We start from the raw sequence: 19103 nt of genomic DNA on the forward strand, positions 1-19103 counted from the left end.
CCATCAATGGTGGCTCAAAAGGAAGGGGGGAGTTTCAAGAACAACTCCTCCCCCACATCCCATGATTTCTCTGCTGCCACGTTCTTCCTACAAGAATCTCTTCATCGGAGGAGGAGCTGGTGCTGGTCCTGGTCCTATGACGGTTGTTTCTAATTTCTTCTTTGATAATGATCCTGAGTCGGATGTTCGGTCATTTTCTTAGCTTCTCGTTGGGTCTGTGGATTTTTCTGTGGCGGTTACGGGGTTCCGACCAAGCTTGTTCAATAATACGCCGTTGGAGGTGGTGCCATCGATGACGAAGACGAAGGTGATGTTGTTGAATACTCGCTGCTCGCAAGTCTCTCAGAGACAGATGTGGAGAAGTAGAAGAAGTGATATTGTAGAGCGCCAATGATGGGAATGTTATGTTAGACAATGAGTATTAACGGATGAGATAGCTTATGTTTCATCTAACGGTCAAGGTTTGCTAGCATTCATAATTCCATTGCAACGTGCTAACATTTCTATCCTTTCCAATATTTTTGTATATGACATACGACTTATGAAATATAGAAGTTGTACTGAACCGACCATTATGAAATCAAATAAAAATTATACCAAAATCAAAAATATTTAAAATGCATTAAAGTTCTTTGTACGATACAATTTTATTTTCTTCTGCATCAAATATAAACTATATCATTTGATAATTTTACGCTGTCTTTTAGGGTTTTTTTTATCCTTACAATAATACATGTTTGGAGGAAAAAACCGTATTTGCTTGCATGATTCAAATAGAATGGTGTGGAAAGACTGCACTAGCTCCCATTGGTTTGCACGCTAGTGCAGCGAACGCAAAAGCGGACGGGACTCTCTTGCCTATTCGTTTATGCGACGAAGCGTAGGACACGCCGGAGCTTCAGAGAGGCTTTTTTTCCCTTAAAAACGGAAGGCGGGAAAGGAATGACCAATTCAACTGGGGGAAAGACTTAAAAATGGAAATAGTTCTCAACGGGAAGAGCTTCAACAAGCAAAGAGAACAGAGGAGAGTTCCGCTTTATCGTCGCCTTATGGTTCTCCGTTGCGAAGCTACCTATCTCGAATTACCAATGGGTATCAAGGTACCCAGCACCTTACTTTGATTCAACTGCTTCTGATCTCATGGCTTTGCTAGGGTTTAACAAAGCTACTCGCGGACAATGCTCCCAAGTGTATGAAAGAGCAGAGAAATTCGAGAGCTATTTCGGCCGTAAGATTGCCATTGATGCTAGCATGAGCATCTGTCAATTTCTCGTCCGTACTATTCTAATGACTCAAGTTCAATTAGCTTTTACAATTTTGGACCACTTCTTCATATCCCTTATGCTTCCTATGAAATTCAAGAATCATTTTTTTTTCTTCTTTGGATGCTGGGTTGGGGCGGGTCCGGACTGAGACGCTAACGAACGAGGCTGGTGAAGTAACGAGGTAGGATTTACCGTGAAATAAAACAAAAAATATTTTTATATTGTTGTTCAGCATTATCATTTTTTTTCTAGAACATTCTTTTACCACCCAAAATTTTCTTCTTACAAAACTGAATGCTCATTTGTTGTTTGTGGTGTATAGTCACTGGCAAGGAATGTTCACTGGAACAATTAGACTTCTTGAAGCTGGATTGAAGCCGGTGGAAGTGGCTTTCCTCCTGCCCCCACCTTCAATCATTCAATTTCCTTTCCTCCCCCCTAACTGTAATTATCAGGTATGTTTTTGATGGAAAGCCACCAGATATGAAGAAGCAAGAACTAGCAAAGCGGTATGCCATTTATAACAATGGCATTTCAATTACTGGTTTCTACACTAATCTGATTATACTTCATCTGTAATTACTCCCTGTGTGTCGTTTTCCTGCGATGGTCTTATCGCATCATGCAGGTTCTCCAAAAGAACAGATGCTACTGAGGACTTGGGAGGAGCAATAGAGGTAAGCATTTCTTCGCGCCAGTCAAGTTCGCTTGCAGATTTGCATTCTAAATTATTTTAATTCTGATAAATATTTCAGGCAGGAGATAAGGAAGACACAGAAGTTTAGTAAAAGGACGGTGAAGGTGTGCTTGCTTTTCTCAACCTCAAAACTAACTTTTCAAACTACTTATTTATTTGCAAATCAGTGTGCCTTTAATCGGACAGGCAAAGTAGAGTCCTGAATTAGACTGTCAAAGTTAACCTTTTCCCAATCAGGATGTTTAGAACATGAAAAACTGCAGCATTTTGAATTTCAAAGGTTTCATTTTTGTTCTTAAACAGAATCTGTTTTGATCCCTGGAATATTCTGATAGTTATTACATTTCTAAATTAGATCTTGCAAAAATATTTAAATGTACTTTTTAAGTCATCTTTACTCATTTCATGAAAATCTAAGGAAGGACAAAAGAGGATAAGAGGTAGGGAGGGGAAATTTTGGAAGTCAATAAAGAAAGAAGGGAAATCAATTAAACAAAGGGCAACAAAACAATAAACCCAAAAGTAACATACATAAAAAAGGGAGAAGGCAACTGTCTTCAACCTTCAGCCTGAACACAAGGCTGAAGAATATGAGACCTTGCGATGGGCACTACTCCACACACAAGACTCCAATCAAGGTAGCATTTTAAGGGTCGATAGTTAACCCTATTACCTCTTGAAATGTAGCACCAACATGCCCAAGTAATAGGCGATAAAGATGTGATAACTTCTGCAAACATAATGTAAGGCTGGATCACGAAGGACCTAGTCCCAGGTAGGATCTTAAACATGATCAATAAATCTTAATCACAGCAACCACTAGCAATAGAAACAAAATAAAAAAAATAGAATATAGAAGAAGAAGGGTTAGTGGACTATCTCAGTCCTGGGTCTCTCACTGTTTGTTTGGTCTCTCGCCAATGAGATCTCACTATACTTTCTCACAAACCAAGCATAAAGCTGTATTCTTTTTCTCGAATCACTGGTTGTTGTGTGCAGCCTCTTGCTTTTATTTATAAAAAAACCAATAACAAGAAAACAATAACTCTCTATGGCAATTGGGGAGTTACCAAAATAAAGTTGCATTGCAAAATAGAGAGACGACTACTTGCTGGCCAAGGAAAACAAAAACAGAAACCTAATAAATTAGAAACTCTTACTTTTTAATACTGAAATAGAAACTATAGAAAAGGAAACTGAAGAAATAGAAAGTAAAAACAGTAAGTTATCTCTCCATCAAAGATCCACCATATCTCCACTAAAAAGGCCCACACAAGTTGCCCATCCATGTTCACGTGAGCCGTAACTCGTGAGCTTTTTTTTTTCTTTCGAGTTTGTTTCTCATTCTCTTCTTCTTCAGGCTTTGATCTACATCAAAACAACTATGGTCAGAAACAACTAGAACCTGCTCTACACTTTGATCTGTTCCTTAGAATCCATGCTGGCTTTTGAAGGGAAGTTACTGGGGTTGGGTCGTCCTAGGGATAGGAAACGATGCACCAAAATTCAGGATGGGAAAACTAAGGATGAGGGAGATTGAAAAGTCTTTGTAGCTGCCCCTTGTTAACTATGTTGGTTAGGAGTGAAATTCCTTCTTGCATTAACCTGGACTGATTATTGAACTTCCATGGTGCTGCCTTGAGTAGGTCTTCAGCATCCATTGCCTTGTTAAAACTGTTGTTCAGATTGTGTATCTCGACCATACACATCTTGTCTTGAATATCAGCCCTTAATCCCAATTTGAAAGGGGATAGGAGCCGCTCATCTTTCTCGTCAACACCAGTACGGGGATAACAAGTCATTTAACTTATCAATATACTCCTCAACTGTCATTGTACCTTATCAGGTAGTGTTGAGCTGGTCGTGGAGACGTATTTGGCATGAACTTGTTTTTGAGATTTTAAATGTAACCGCAAGCGTACGGATCAGTGTAGCTACGGGTCGAACACAGGGAGAGCAACCACTTTTTTTTTTTTACTTCTTTTAATAATGCGAAAGTGAACCGATTAATGGTTGTGATCTAATTCTAATTACCGTCCTAAACATATGTATCTAAAATAACGTCCTAACCATTCGTCATCTAAGAATTTAAAGACGCAAGCCAGGTAATTAAAATTAAATAAATAAATAACTGAAAATAAACAACCCACGCAATTAAAAAAAAATAAAAGAAAAAAAATACTGAAATAAAAATTAAAGTAAAAGAAAGGGGATAAAGCTAGAGAGAGACTCACAAGTAGGTTTCTCTACTTAGCCCGAGGGATGCATCATAATATGAGCTTCCCTACTTGACCAGAGAGTCACTCTTACAAGGGTTACTCTACTTGGCTTTAGGGAATGGGAGACAATTAAAATAAAAGCAATAAATTGATGGTTCTATGGCTAGGAGGGGCAAAGCCAACACATACACTAGCCATGAACCTTGGGGGAAAGGGATAGCAATAATGTAACAATTGAAATTAAAATCCTAAATTAAGAAAGAAAGGGTAGTTAGAAGAGGGAATGAGAGGGGGGAGAGAAGACTATTGAGGGAGCCTACTTACTTGAACTTCAACCCTTAAACTGAAAACTTGATCGATTTGAGATACTACCAATACTAAAAACCAGATCTGGAATAAACCAAATCTGAAATTTCTAGTACTAGAGAAAACAAATCTAAAGAAAAAAAAAGATGGAACTTGAAAGACATGCTTCATAGTTTGTTCTTGTCACCTAGAACTAAGCCTAGAAAACTAGAACTTGAAAATTACAACTTCAATTGCTTAAAAAATAAAAAAAAATAAAAAAAAAGAATAAAAAACAAAAGTGCTTGCATTAATTGAATAAAAAGAACTTACAAAAGTGTTTAAAGCATAAACCTAGAACTAGAGCTAGAGAAAGAGATAAAGCAACTAAAAAAAAACCTAGAAGAAGAATGAAGTGTTTTCCCTCCTCTTACATGAGTTGTATTTATAGGGAATGGGGAGGTAGGGTAACAAATTTCTCTTTCCTAAAAGGGAGAAACCCACAATTGGTAGTGAGATCTTTTGAGACCAAAAGTGCTAAGGTGGAGGAGAGAGAAGAGAGAAATAAACTTGGAGAAATTTCCTATAATTTTTTTTGCTTATTTTCTTTCCTTTTTTTTTTCTAATTTATTTTTCTTCTTTTTCTTCCTCCAAGGGACGATTTTCCTTCTTGCTTTGTGTGATTTGGACAATCTTTTGGTGATGATGTGGAGGAGAGAGAAGATTTGGATAAGATTTATTTCTCCCTTTTTTTTTCTTTCCCTTTTTTTTTTTCTTCTCTTCTTGCGCAAGAACCCTTCCACAATTTTCCTTGCTTCTAATTTGATGTGGAAATCCCCTCCATGCCCTTAGTGCTTTAAGTGAGTGAAAAGTAGGAAATCTTCAACAAAATTCTCCAAAAAAAGACAACCATGAGATTCGAACTTGAGACCTCCTGGTGAGCAAGGGAATTTTGCACACCATAGCTCACCAACTACACTAGATAGTTGTTGTTGGAGAGATATGATGTCTGACAATGCTTAAAGCCTTTAAAATACAAAACCTGCAAAAAGAGAGTAAAACCCAAGGTAACTCCATTCTAAATATATAAAATGCATGTTTTATTACCCTAGATTTCACACATAAATGTGCTCATCACTCATCTTTCTCGTCAACACCAGTACGGGATAACAAGTCATTTAACTTATCAATATACTCCTCAACTGTCATTGTACCTTATCAGGTAGTGTTGAGCTGGTCATGGAGACGTATTGGGCATGAAGGAGGTAAGTACCTCTCCTTCAAGATGTCCTTCATAGCCTCCCAAGTGAGTGGTGCCATTCGCCGACAAGTCTAATCAATGAATTCAGTTTTTCATAAGATTCAAAGAAGACAACAAATAACCCCAATATGCAGATCAGAAGAAAAGATGAACCTGTAGCCTCAGCCTCTGTCTGATAACAATTCCCTAGTGGTTCCGATTTTGTTTTCTTTAGTATTTATGGTTGATTCCTTGATGGTGTGTGCTGAACTGCTGATTCTGTTTTCTCCGAACTCGCCATACTTTTTTACAATTGTTCTATTATTTTCAGGTACTTCCTGTAAATTAAATATGCTTGTGTTATACTGGTTTAACATGCTAAAATCTTGCTTTAGATGGAAATGATATTTTAGCTAATGGTTTTTCAACAATGGATCAAAGATTAGATATCATGATTACTATTTTATAATATAAATTGTCTTATTTCACATCTTAGTAATTGATATTTTATCAGCTTTACTTAATGGTTTGATTCACTCTTTTCTTGCACCATATACATGTGTTATATTTGGAGTCCGTATATTTACTTTATTTGGGACCATTCTTAACTTTGTTGCTGATTTAAACCTGCACATCAATCAGGTATTGGGGGACAGACTGCTTTGAAGCTCATCTGCCAATTTGGTACCATAGAGAATATACTGGATTACATAAACAAAGAGAGGTGCTCTCCCTTACATTTTAATTTGGAAGCTTAGTTGTTACTATGTTTTATGCTTGGGCTTGTGCACGGTTTTGGGGCTCACATGATTCTACAAATAACAATATTATTAAACATAGGTAAATTCCAGGCTGCCTGGTTTTAAAAAAATGTAACTGTATGTTGTCTTCATAAACTGATATCAACACATAAAATAGTAAAAAATTAAAGGGAATACCTGTTTGTAACCAAGGTGGTTACAACCATATGTTTAACCACCTTGGTTACAACATATGGTTGTAACCATATTTTCTTTCCATATTTACCCATAATTATTTTACGACTCTGTCTTTTTAGTGAGTGGTGTTTTTTGTACTTTTCCCCTCCCTATCCATCTCCATCTTCCTATTCTTTGCTTCTCCGCTTCTTCTCCCTCTTGGGCTCACCCTCCGGCTCTACCTATCCTGTGGGATAACCGAGAGGAGGGGTGAATAGGTTATAGTGGATTTGCTTCTTTTTAAAAACTTATCACACAGTTGTGTGAAATTGCGGCATAGAGAAATAAATAATTTCAATCACACAAAGAGACACATAGATTTATAGTGCTTCGACTCAATTGAGTCTAGTCCACTCCTCATAAGATCCCCCTTGAGAGGTTTTCCACTAGTTTTTCCCTTTTCGATACCGTAGGTGGGGAAAAATTCACCTTTCAAAACTCTTTTAAGGATAAGAGGATCTGTACAGTCCAGGATGAGAAGGTCCTACACAAGCCTAAGTGCAGTCTAGCTTTTGTGTATAAAATAATCCCTCTCCTAGAGTTCAAGTAACTCTTGGGCAAAACAACTTACAATGAAAAAGAGAGGTAAGATATTACCCAAGTGTGGTGCATAAAATGATATGCAATTTATATGAAACAAATGCACCTTGTCTTCTCAAAGCTTTGTCAGAATTGGGAACGTGGAGAAAACTTGTAAATCGGACTTAAATTCTTCTCGAAACTTGTGTTAAAGATTAAAATTCGAACTCAAGACAAACGGCGATTTCCTTCACTTTAATGCTCAATCAAAAGTCTCCGAATGATGAGGACATTTATGTGTGAAATTTAAGTAGTAAAGCATGCATTTTTACATATTTAGAATGGAGCTACCTTGGGTTTTAGTCTCTTTTTGCAGGTTTTGCATTTTAAAGGCCTTAAGTATTATCGGGCATCATATCTCTCCAACAACAACTACCTAGTGTAGTTGGTGAGCTATGGTGTGCAAAATTCCCTTGCTCACCAGGAGGTCTCAAGTTCGAATCTCATGGTTGTCTTTTTTTTTAGATAATTTTGTTGAAGATTTTCTGCTTTTCACTTACTTAAAGCACTAAGGGTATGGAGGGGATTTCCACATCAAATTAGAAGATTGTCCAAATCTTCAAAGCAAGGAAAATCGTGGGAGGGGTTTCTTGTGCAAGAAAAAAAAAAGAGAGAAAAAAAATGAGAAATAAATCTTATCCAAATCTTCTCTCTCATCCACATCATCACCAGAAGATTGTCCAAATCACACAAAGCAAGAAGGAAAATCATCCAGGGGAAAGAAAAAAAAATTCGGCCAACAAGGGTTGTGCGCAAGATTTGAAGAGAGGGAAAAAAAGAAGAGAAAAATAAATAAATAAAAAAGGAAAGAAAATAAGCAAAAAAATTATAGGAAATTTCTCCAAGTTTATTTCTCTCTTCTCTCTCCTCCACCTTAGCACTTTTGGTCTCGAAACACCTACCAATTGTGGGTTTCTCCCTTTTAGGAAAGAGAAATTTGTTACCCTACCTCCCAATTTCCTATAAATACAACTCACGTAAGAGGAGGGGGGACACTTCATTCTTTTTCTAGGGTTTTTTTTTTTTTTGCTCTCTCTCTCCCTCTCTCACTCTCTTTAGTTTTAGTTCTAGTTCTTCTTTGTTTTTCTTTAATCACTTTTGTAATAGCTTTTTTATTTCAATTAATGTAAGCACTCTTTTATTTTTATTCAGCCTTTTATGTTTATGATTTATGCAATTGAGTTGTAATTTTTAAGTTATAGTTCTAGGCTTAGATCTAGGTGACAAGATCACAAGCCATGGAGCATCTCTTTTTCAAGTTTAGTTTTTTTTTTTCAAGATTTGTTTTCTCCAGGCCTAGGAAGTCCAGATCTGGTTTTTTAGGTTGGTAGTATCTCAAATCACCCAAGCTTTCAAGTTCAAGCATTGATTCAGGTAGGTAGGCTTCTTTAGTAGTCTTCTCTCCCCCCTCTCATTCCCTCTTCTGACTATTCTTTCTTTCCTAATTTAGGATTTTGATTTCAGTCATTACATTATTGCTTTCCCTTTCCCCCAAGGTTCATAGTTAGTGTATGTGTTGGCTTTGCTCCTCCTAGCCATAGAACCATCATTTTATTGTTTTTATTTTAATTGCCTCCCTTTTCTTAAAGCCAAGTAGAGTAACCCTTGTAAGAGTGACTCTCTGGTTAAGTAGGGAAGCTCATATTATGATGCATCTCTCGGGCTAAGTAGAGAAACCTACTTGTGAGCCTCTCTCTAGCTTTATCCCCTTTCTTTCACTTTATTTTTATTTCAACATTTTTTTCCTTCATTGCTTTTTAATTGCATGGGTTGTTTATTTTCAGTTATTTATTTATTTAATTTTAATTGCATGGCTTGCGTATTTAAATTCTTAGATGACGAATGGTTAGGACATTATTTTAGATACATATGTTTAGGATGGTAGTTAGAATTAGATCACAATCATTAATCGGTTCATTTTCGCATTATTAAAAAAAGCCAAAAATAAAGTGATTGCTCTCCCTGTGTTCAACTTGTAGATACACTGATCCGTACGGTTGCAGTTACATTTTAAATCCTAACACCGAATGATAGGAATTGATTTTTAATTAATGAGCCACAGTAGTGGTATTTATAGGGGTGATTAGGAATCCAAATTAGTTGATTAATTGTTCACTAATGGAAAAAAATTGGCTCTTCCAATTGACCTATAAGGTCATCCAGTCGACCGCCAAAACTAGCCTTTTTCAAAAAATAGCCATTTAACTAACCGTTGTAGCCTTTACTAGGCGATTCAGACGGTATCCAGTGGACCGGATGCTACGACCTGGACCTTATGGGGGACCGATTCCTCTTTGGATTTTCAAACCTATCAGTGTGGTGTGGTCCGGTCAACCAGATGCTTTATCCGAATGGGACCAGAATGGTCTGAACTTGGATCTTAAGCGTGAGTCTTGTATTTTCGATTAGTCTATCAATTTGCTCTTATGTCAACAAGACTTTTGAGCTTTCTTGCCTTGACTATATCACGTTGGTCTAGGGCAACACATAGGTACCACCTATACGCGCTCATGCTTTTGTGTATGCATGCTCATGAAGTTCAGTGCAAGTCTGTAGTGTGTGCACTATTACAATAAACTAGAATCTTCATGTCTTTATATATTCATATTGTTGCAAGAAACCATTGTCATGCAAGGGATTTGGGACCTAAGAGGAAAGATACAACAAAATTCAAGATATGATATCCAAGTGAATTTTAAAAAACTTAATGATTGATAGTGAAAACTATAAAAAGAAAAAAAATATATTAACATTAGAACTTAACTTAAATAAATCATTTTAAACTATTGTACTATCGAAAATATATTATAACACAATGAAAAATTGATATAAAAGGCTACACAATGGCAATGTCTCCAAACAACCTTTTTCACTTGATGCTTCATGAGAGATTTGGCTTTTAATGTTCAAAAGCTATCTCCAGAGGAGATCAACAGATCTATATCTGTGATTTCATATTATTTGTTAACTGTTCAAAGTCTCTATTTCTGCCCATCTTGTAGGATGCCTTTAATTGTTGATGTGGTACTTTCAGTTCTCAAATGCTTTCTGTAACATTCTTTGGGATTTTCTATTTTGTTTCTTCAATGGTAATGTGCTGTGAATTTCATGTGTCCTTTTTAATTTTCGTTTTTGCATTACCATCGTATTTGTCTCCTTATGTAGGTACCAAATTCCTTACGACTGGCCTTATCAAGAATCCAGACATCTAAAGAACCTGTGGTCTCTGCAGACCATAAGCAATTGGATATTAAATGGAATTCTCCAGATGAGGAGGAGGTGGAGGATATCATTTTTGGATTTTATTGTATTTTAGTTATTTTTAACATTTTGGTGTCATTAAACTGTAGTTTACATGTCTTTAATTTTTATATTTCTTATTTTGTTTTAATTGTGTAGGGACTCGTAACTTTCTCTGTCAATGAAAATGGCTTCAACCATGACTGTGTAATCAATGCATGTCCTCTATTCATATTTAAACATTCCTTATGAGTTATGAATGTCATCTATGAGGTTCTGTTGCTTTTGCAAATGAATCATCAATGCATCTTTGCATTGATGTTTTCAATGGGCAATAGAGAGGATAAAAGCTGCCAAGAACAAGTCATCCCAAGGATAGTAAGTTTCATTTGATAAATGAAAATCTGTGCTCATTCAATTCTATATAAGTCTCCAATAGACTTTTCCAGGTTAGAATCATTCTTTAAGCCAGTGGTGAGCACATCAGTACCCATTAAAAGGAAGGTATTTTTTCCCATAAACATTCCAAGTTGAAATAACCTAGAGGGGGTGAATAGGTTATACTAGTGGAATTTAACTCTTTTCGATGTATAGGTCACAAGTGTGACTGCAAGTTAAAACAATGCGGAATAAATAAAACAAGTACAACCACACAACACAGGATTTATAGTGGTTCGATTCAATCCAAGCCTAGTCCACTCCCTACAAGGATCCTCTTGTAAGGTATTCCATTAGTTCTCCCTTTCAGTACGGTAGGTAAGGAAGAAAACCTTTACAATCTTTTTCACGGATAAGAGTATCCTTACAAATCCCCTTTACAGGCAGAGAGGCTCCTTTACAATCTCTTTTGGAGGTAGAGAGAATCCTTACAATCCTAAGTACAGTCTAGAATTGTAAAAATAGAAATAAATAGGAAATAGTGGAATAGGAGGAATACCTCAAGTGTGGTGCAAATGATGAGAATGAGAGATGAATGATGCACCTTTTGTAAAGTCCTCTCTTATGGCTTTGACTTGCACAAGAGAGAGTAGAGGACTTTGATTGAGACTTGAGCCTTTTGTTGGGATTGGTGTAATCGAACAACTCAAGTAGAATTTACTAATCTTAATAACTCTTGAATGCTTGCAATACTGCTCGTAAAGCTCTTTCTTAATAATTATTTAATTAAGACCGGTTTGGGTATTTATAGGTGAACTTAGTGAAGCATTTTAGGTAGGAAATCAGGCTCTAACGAATGTATTCTGGGACCACCGGTCGACCTCCATCGGTAGCTGGCCGACCACCAAGAGCCGTTGAGGCAAAATATAGCCGTTGGGGCACTTCTAGGCAGTCACCGGTCGATCGGGACTTTCTACCGATCGACCGGCTATGGTCTCGGACAGTTCCGGTCGACCGGGGCTTCCAGCCGGTCGACCGCCAACATGACATACTCTGTTTTGACAAAATGCTATCATACTGACCAGTCATCAGTGTTTTGACCATAACTTTTCGGTCCAACCTCAGATTGACTTGAGATCAGTTGCGTTGGAATCACAACTCAATTTCCTACAACTTCTATGAAGGTTTCATCTCGTGATACTAACTTTAAGATTCCCTAAAATACCCTTGAGTCAGATTAATGTGGTTTTCACAGAATTTCACTAGAACACATTTTTCCTAATATGTTCCTCACCACTTAGAGACTTTCCATACTTGGTCAAGGTATGCTCTATGGTCATTCTAGTATGATGCAATGCACATGCATGTGGTGAGTGCATATATATATATATGTGGAAGTTACAAATTACATTAAAAATGACCAATCTATCCTAGTGGTCTTCTTCTTCACTTGAACCTTCCACTCTTTGGCACTTTATCTTCTTTTCTTCTTGTTTGCAATTCCATGTCTTGATTCGACATTCTAAGTGTTTCTTCAAGCTAATTACACTTTATCAAACCAAGTTAAAGATGTATGTTTGTTTGTTAACACCAAAACATAGCAAGGAGTGTGGACACGTTTCCCAACACAAGCATCTATCATCAAAGCTTTTCAATTTTATTTCCGCAATCATGTGTTAGGCGCTGCAAAAAGTGATTTCTTCTTCTGCATGTGTTTATAGATTAAGTAGTGGTCCGTGATGTGATTGAGCTATAATCTTATGTGCACCATTAATTGTCCTGTTTGGATGTTTGTTTTGATCTTACTACAGAACTCACCTACATTAATAAAGTTCCAAAGCTTGATGTTTCACAGTGAACTGTCTGCAAGCTTGTAGATCATTGTCTGGGTGCTTGCCTATGTGAAGCATGTTGCAAGAATTTGAAGCCCTTCTAAAACCAGATTTTAGAAATAAAAAATGCTTCATGAGTTTTCTGTAAATTGTTGTTGAAACTTGAAGCACTGTGCATATTGATGCAGGTCGATGGGGTTTGAAGATGAGGGAGATCCAGCCACAATTGACCAGGCATGCCCCTTTGGCCTTCAAATGGCCCAGCAATGGGGGCCAGTGAGGCCCACATTATAAGGCCTAATGGCTGGAGTTTAGATCCAACTAATGGACCTGTTTGGGGCCCATTAAGAGACTCTTTAGTGACCTAAGTGGTAGGCCTCTTCAAGGAGATTTACTTTTAATATATGTTTCTATTTTGTTGATTTATTTAGTCTATATTTAATGGAAGCAGAAATTATTAATTTCTATTTGATGTAACTAGAAATTAGGAAGCAATCTAGGTTAGTTTCCATTCTTATTTGGATTATATTCTGTAAGAGATTTTCTCCTCCACGCAAGGGAGGTTTACTTTCAGTTTATCTGTAAAAGAGGGGCTGTGTACACAACACCTCACGATTTGAGTTTTAAGAAAGCTTGGCTTGTGCCTTGCATGCTGTGAGAAACAGTTTGTGTGCTGGTTAACAAGCTTACATCATTTTATGACCTTTCTAATATAAGCCTATCCATGTTCCCTCTCACTTCAACATTCGTGGAATTAGTTTATGTCCTCGCTAATGTTATTTTTAATTTTTTCTCTTGACAGGAAACTCTACAGAAGCCCTCAAGAGAAATTGTCAACAAGAAGTCAAAGGCCAATGGTGGAATGAAGTAGTTTTATGGTAGGGTTGAAAAAAAAAACTTGTTAAAGATATAAAGCACATCAATTTCCTTATTATGAAGATCATTCCTGTTTCATTGGTTCTTGATTTGCATTCTTTAATCGAATTCAGCATTAGTTCCCAATCCATGGTTGGCCTCCACAGTACCAATTTTAGGCATCCACAACCGATTTATGGTTTTCATACAAGTATGTTTTGGTGAATGTTTTCCTACAATCTATGGATGCCCCATTAGCTGAGCGGCTGGCCGGTTTGCCCATTTCTAGGTCATTAGTTATCCTAACTCCTGGGTTCTTGAGTCCACCCAATGTAGGACTTGTCTCACCCCTTTCCTGACCATCCTATACCCCTTACTTGACCTGTGGTTCTGCCAAAATGTTCTGTCTTACTGCTATACAAGTGGATTCCACCAAAAGATAGCATAATTCTTGTGTGTGTTAGGTCCTGACACTGAGCTCAGCTGCTTCCAGTTTCGGGGTGTTACAATTACGAAGTTAAAAAGTGCATGAACATGTAACTATTCTAGAAGAAAATTTTACTTGTCTGCTTTAATTTTGTAATAATACCAAAGCACTAGAAAACAGTACCTGTACAAAGCTGTGACAGAAGAAGGAAGAATAGGGAGAGTCAACAGAGAGATGATAAACTTATATTGATTAAAAAAGAGTTACAACCTGGTTCCACTTCTACTAAACCGACATTAAGAGAATCACAAGAAAACACCAAGTAAATAACTAGATAATACCCAAAACACCCTAATGAATAGACACATATTGATGTAGTAGAAAACCTAGAAAGTAAGTTTTCCTACAAGGCTACAAGAGTGAAATTACTATCCTATGGTTGAAACAACATCATACTTAAGGACTGTCTAACATAGACTGGCAGCAACATGTATACAAGATTGGAAACGGTGTTTAATCGAACAAGAACAATAGAAACCGAATGACTATAAGCAAGCAACTAGGCAAGAGGCCAATTAGGTGCTATAGGGATAAGAACTAGGCAGCAAACATAAATGCATGATCATTCAAAATTCTGAAAATTGCAGAGGCTAGACATGAGTAACAATAGCAGCATTCTTATTAAAACAGCAACACAGTCAATGTGAAGGAGTAACACACAATATGCAAAGGAGAATTAAAAGACTAGAGCTAGATTAAATAGATACTGACCAGATGTAGCGGGGATTATGCAAGTACAATCCAGCCTGCAAATACATGACAGGACCTGCCTTCCATATGCACTGTATAATAGAAAAAAAAAAAAGAGAACAGCAATACGAGGGGGATGGGGGGGGGGAGGGGGAAGGAAGAGAAAACCGAGAGAAAGAAAAGAAGAACTCCTCGAGAAGAAGAAGAAGAAGAAGAAGGGGAACAGAAGTCGAGAAGAAGAGAAAGAGGAGTTGAGAGAGAGAGAGCAGCACCTTTTTCATTCATGTTCATTCTCTGCAATAACTGTCTACAACTTGCCAAAGAGGCAATAAAAGGGGATCAAGCCAAACTATGGGCTGGGGTGGGTGGTTACAAAGGGGTGGCATTTGATAGTTCCTATCCCAGCAACTGGTGAGAGGGAATCATCGTCCACTCGAACATTAGTTTTACCTGAGGATGGAGAATATGTGGAGAAAGAATTGGGTGACTCAGTCATGTGATCTGTGACACCTGAATCAATTATCCATGGTTGGGAACCAACATATGCACAATGACCACCAAAAACAGTACCTGAATGAGCAGAATGGATGCAAAGGTAATTGGCAGAGAGGCAGCAGTAGTAGCAGATGAAGACGAGGTCTCCATCTTGGACATCATGCGACGGAGTATAGCCATCTCATCCTGTGAAAAAGAGGAACTGGTGGGAGCTGAAGCATCAGAGGTGTCAGTTGTCTCAGATTGATTGGAACACCCACAGCCTTGGCTACGACCTCGATTGTTGGCTGGCCTCTCATGAAGTTTCCAACAGGTCTCCCTAGTGTGTCTCTCCTTACACAGTAATACACTTGACATCCGGCTTGTCAATAGTAGAGGGGGTACTGTTCTTTGTAACGTTACCAGAAGGCTGAGAAATGGGACCTGGTGCATTGTGTAAGGCAGAGCGTTCCTGAGGGACATGCTGGAGCATAACAGTATGGCGGCTCTCTTCTTCCTGAATCAGGAAATAGGCCTGCTCAAGATTGGGAAATGGATCATGGTTAAGCACATGAGCCCGGATCTGATCATACTCCACATTCAAGCCAGCCAGGAAATCATATATTCGTAGCATCTTCTCACGCTTCTTGAAACCTATGACATCAGTATCACAAGTAGACTGATATCTCTCATAATAATCAAGTTCGTGCCACATACCACGAAGTTCAGAACAGTATTTGAACACAGTCATCTCCTTCTGAGTAGCCCATGGAATTTATGTCTCAACCCAAAGCCGAGGTTCAAGAACTTGTTTTGTTTTGGTAGTTTCAAAACCACCGAAATACCAAATTTTTTTCCAAAATTTCGTCGAAATGGTGTATTTTATCCCATGTGTTTCGCTTGCCATTTTGGGGGGCTAATGGTTGAAGTGGCCGAAATTAATGAAATGAGTGAAACGAAATAACCGAGATGGCCGAAATTTCGATGAAATAGTGTATTTTTTGGGCCAAAATGAGCGAGATTTCGAAATGAAGTGACCGAAATTATGTACTTTTATAATTCATATGCCATTTCGTCTTGATAAAAAAGTAAGTTACCGAAATATCTGAGATGTCGGCGAGTTTTCGAACCTTGCCCAAAGCACTAAGCAATATTCCCCACTTGGGAATAGTTATCCTTAGCTGCTTTCCAGATAAGAGCAATAGTATCCAATAGTAGGTAATCCCTAGCAATGAAGGGGGTCATCGAATTTATAAGATAGGACATCACCAAGCAATTGGCAGGATGCCATTTATCATGAGAAACACCAGTAGCTTAAGAGCAAATAGTAGCACCTATGAGGTACCTGGAATAACCTCGGGAGCTGATAGAAAGGAACAAGATCTGGACCACATTAGATAGTTGCTCCCATCCAACATGATGGAGCTAGCAGGGAACGAAGGTTAGTCTCCATTGGAACCATGACCTACCTCGTCTGGAAGGGTTGATGTAGTCAAATCTTCTGATGCCATATGTGCTGGTCTCAAGAGGAATCACGATTTTGCTATTTGAATAATGTTGGCTTTGTCTCCAATGTTCTGAGGGATTCAGAATGGTGCCATGAGATATAGCACAACCCTTGGTAAGATGCTATGGTCAGAGCTGATGGGATTTAGTCTAGTTCTAGGTGGAATATTTGGTTCATATCTATTTACTTTTCTACATCATCAAATCAGGTCGGTTTTTTTGGTTTATATTCACTTCTTGTGCATAGCCTACTGCTGGAATTTCAATTTCTCCAGTGTTTTCTTCCAACTCCAAATTTGATTTCATATTCGGTAATTGGATAGTATTCTAAACATCCTCACGGTCTCAAAATTTTGATTTTTGTGCTGATTTCTTTTAGCCCGACTTGAAGTTGGACTTCTAGTTTTACTATATTTTAAGATATGAAAATTACTATCATTATATTATTGCTGAAAACAGTTGGTGTTTTGATGTTATTTTGATTTACCGCTTTGAGCCCCATTAAGATCTGCCTTCACTAGTCAATCTGGAATTTTGTTTTAGAGAATCCTATCCCTAATGGGATACTTTTCAAATTATAGATTAGAACATTGGACAAGATGCATCTTTTGAGTTGTTCCCCTCTACAATTGAGACCTTCTACCAAGGTTTCCTTCCGACAGAGTTGCTGATCATTGTGTATATATATATATATATAATTTCTTTTGAATCTAGTTTTTTTTCCTCTTCCTGCAGTTCTGGTGAATCTATTCATGTTGATTTTGACCTCAAATGTACCCAGATGTAAGCAGAGATACGCTGCACCCAGTGACCTCAAAGGTAAACTAGACATACAGCAGTGCTCTTCCGATCAGAATTTCTGGTGATAAAATGGAGTCCAGCACCGATCATTGCTGCTGTCTGTCAATAAACATATCAATGTGATGATTGGCTAATTGTAGCTGATAGGAGTGGTGGTTCAGAGAGGTACCACAAGAGTCTTGCATTGACTTGATTCTTACAATATAATCTTTTAGTTGCTGCTTGTGCAATTTACTGCTTTCACAACTGCCTTGGTGAAGTTGCTTGGGATCAGTATGATTCTTTGAATCAATCCAAAAACAGAAAAATTGTGCCTTGTAAATGAATGGGGACTTGTTGGGTTGAGCATTTTAGCAGTCAATACCATCTCTCATCTCTGTTGCCAGTTCAGGAGTTATTTTAAGTTGAATGTAGTGGCAGGGCAAAGTCTCAGATTGTACCTCCAGGATTGTGAGAGTGAGTGGAAGTTGAATACAGGGAAGAGTTTAGTTTGTCCTGATGGGAGCGGGCCAAGTCTCTAGGTGTGCTCTGAGCGTGGGCTTGGAAATGTGTGGTTGATGATGGTAGACTGAAGTAGGGTGGGGAGTCGGGAGAGTAGAAAGAGATCCATTATCTAAACTAAGCTAATTTGGATGACAAGTAGGCACCTAAACTGAAGAGTTAAAATAAATAGTAGTGGCCTGTGAGCTGTTTTCTTTGGTTGGCCTTGTTGGGTGGGTGAGTCAGTCAGTCATGTAGGTTCGTGTTAAATCTCAATCCATGTCCCATATCTGTAAAGTTTAAAAACTGAATGGTTGGTTGGCATAACTCTAATCTGCATATGGATTCAGGCGTGGCTAGTTTGCGACTTCCAACCATTGTGATTCTGTGAATCGTGAGTTGGTTTTGTGACTGCTCTCTGCCATAGTTGGGGCCGCAGTACTACTACTAACCTCTGATTCCAATACCTCTGCTTGTGACGTACTCCCAATCCCAGTCCCAGTCCCAGTCCCAGTCCCGGTGGAACTGGTGGATTCCGAATGGGGGAAAAAGGAGGAACCGAAATTAAAATTTACGAAATACTAAATTGGTCCATTATTTGCACGAACTGGATTCCAATAACGGGAAAAAGACGGAACACTCGGAACACTTCTATCATTCCTTATTTCTTGTTAGATGCTTTTACGCTTGTTTTGAAGTAAAAAAATAAGGAAAGAGAATAATGATACTCTACTAAACTAACCTACTCCTCCCCTACTGGGGTCTGCGATCGATCCTCATGTCCTTTTGCCGAGATAACATTCTTTCCAATGGACAAACGTTTATTCCGATTGATTGATTCTCTTATGTAGAAATCTCATTCCTCTATCAATGTTCGTTCTTCCTTATCTGAACTAATTATGTTATGAAAAAAAAACGAGAACTAATGTTATGAAAATTCAGAATTTAAAAGTCCCAACATCTCCTCTTGGGCTGGTCTTCATTAGATTTCTCTGGCATCATATCATATCCTACTGCAAATGCATTTTGCTTCTCTTTTGAGTAATTTTTTTTTTTTTTTATTACATCCAAAAGCAAATTTTTTTTTTTATTCGTTAC

The 19103-nt window shown here is 37.8% G+C and overlaps 1 long non-coding RNA gene and 1 pseudogene across 1 annotated transcript; both read left to right on the forward strand.

Annotated features, from left to right (window-relative positions):
* Window positions 1-974: 974 nt before the first annotated feature.
* LOC122092402 lies at window positions 975-11107 on the forward strand (annotated as a pseudogene).
* A 1294-nt stretch (window positions 11108-12401) lies between these two features.
* On the forward strand, window positions 12402-19103 carry LOC122091223. The gene is made up of 3 exons (XR_006143876.1): window positions 12402-13083; window positions 13515-13590; window positions 17460-19103. It is a non-coding gene; the product is annotated as an uncharacterized LOC122091223 (long non-coding RNA).

Source organism: Macadamia integrifolia, chromosome 10 (genome assembly GCF_013358625.1).
Source record: "Macadamia integrifolia cultivar HAES 741 chromosome 10, SCU_Mint_v3, whole genome shotgun sequence".
Lineage (NCBI taxonomy): Eukaryota > Viridiplantae > Streptophyta > Magnoliopsida > Proteales > Proteaceae > Macadamia > Macadamia integrifolia.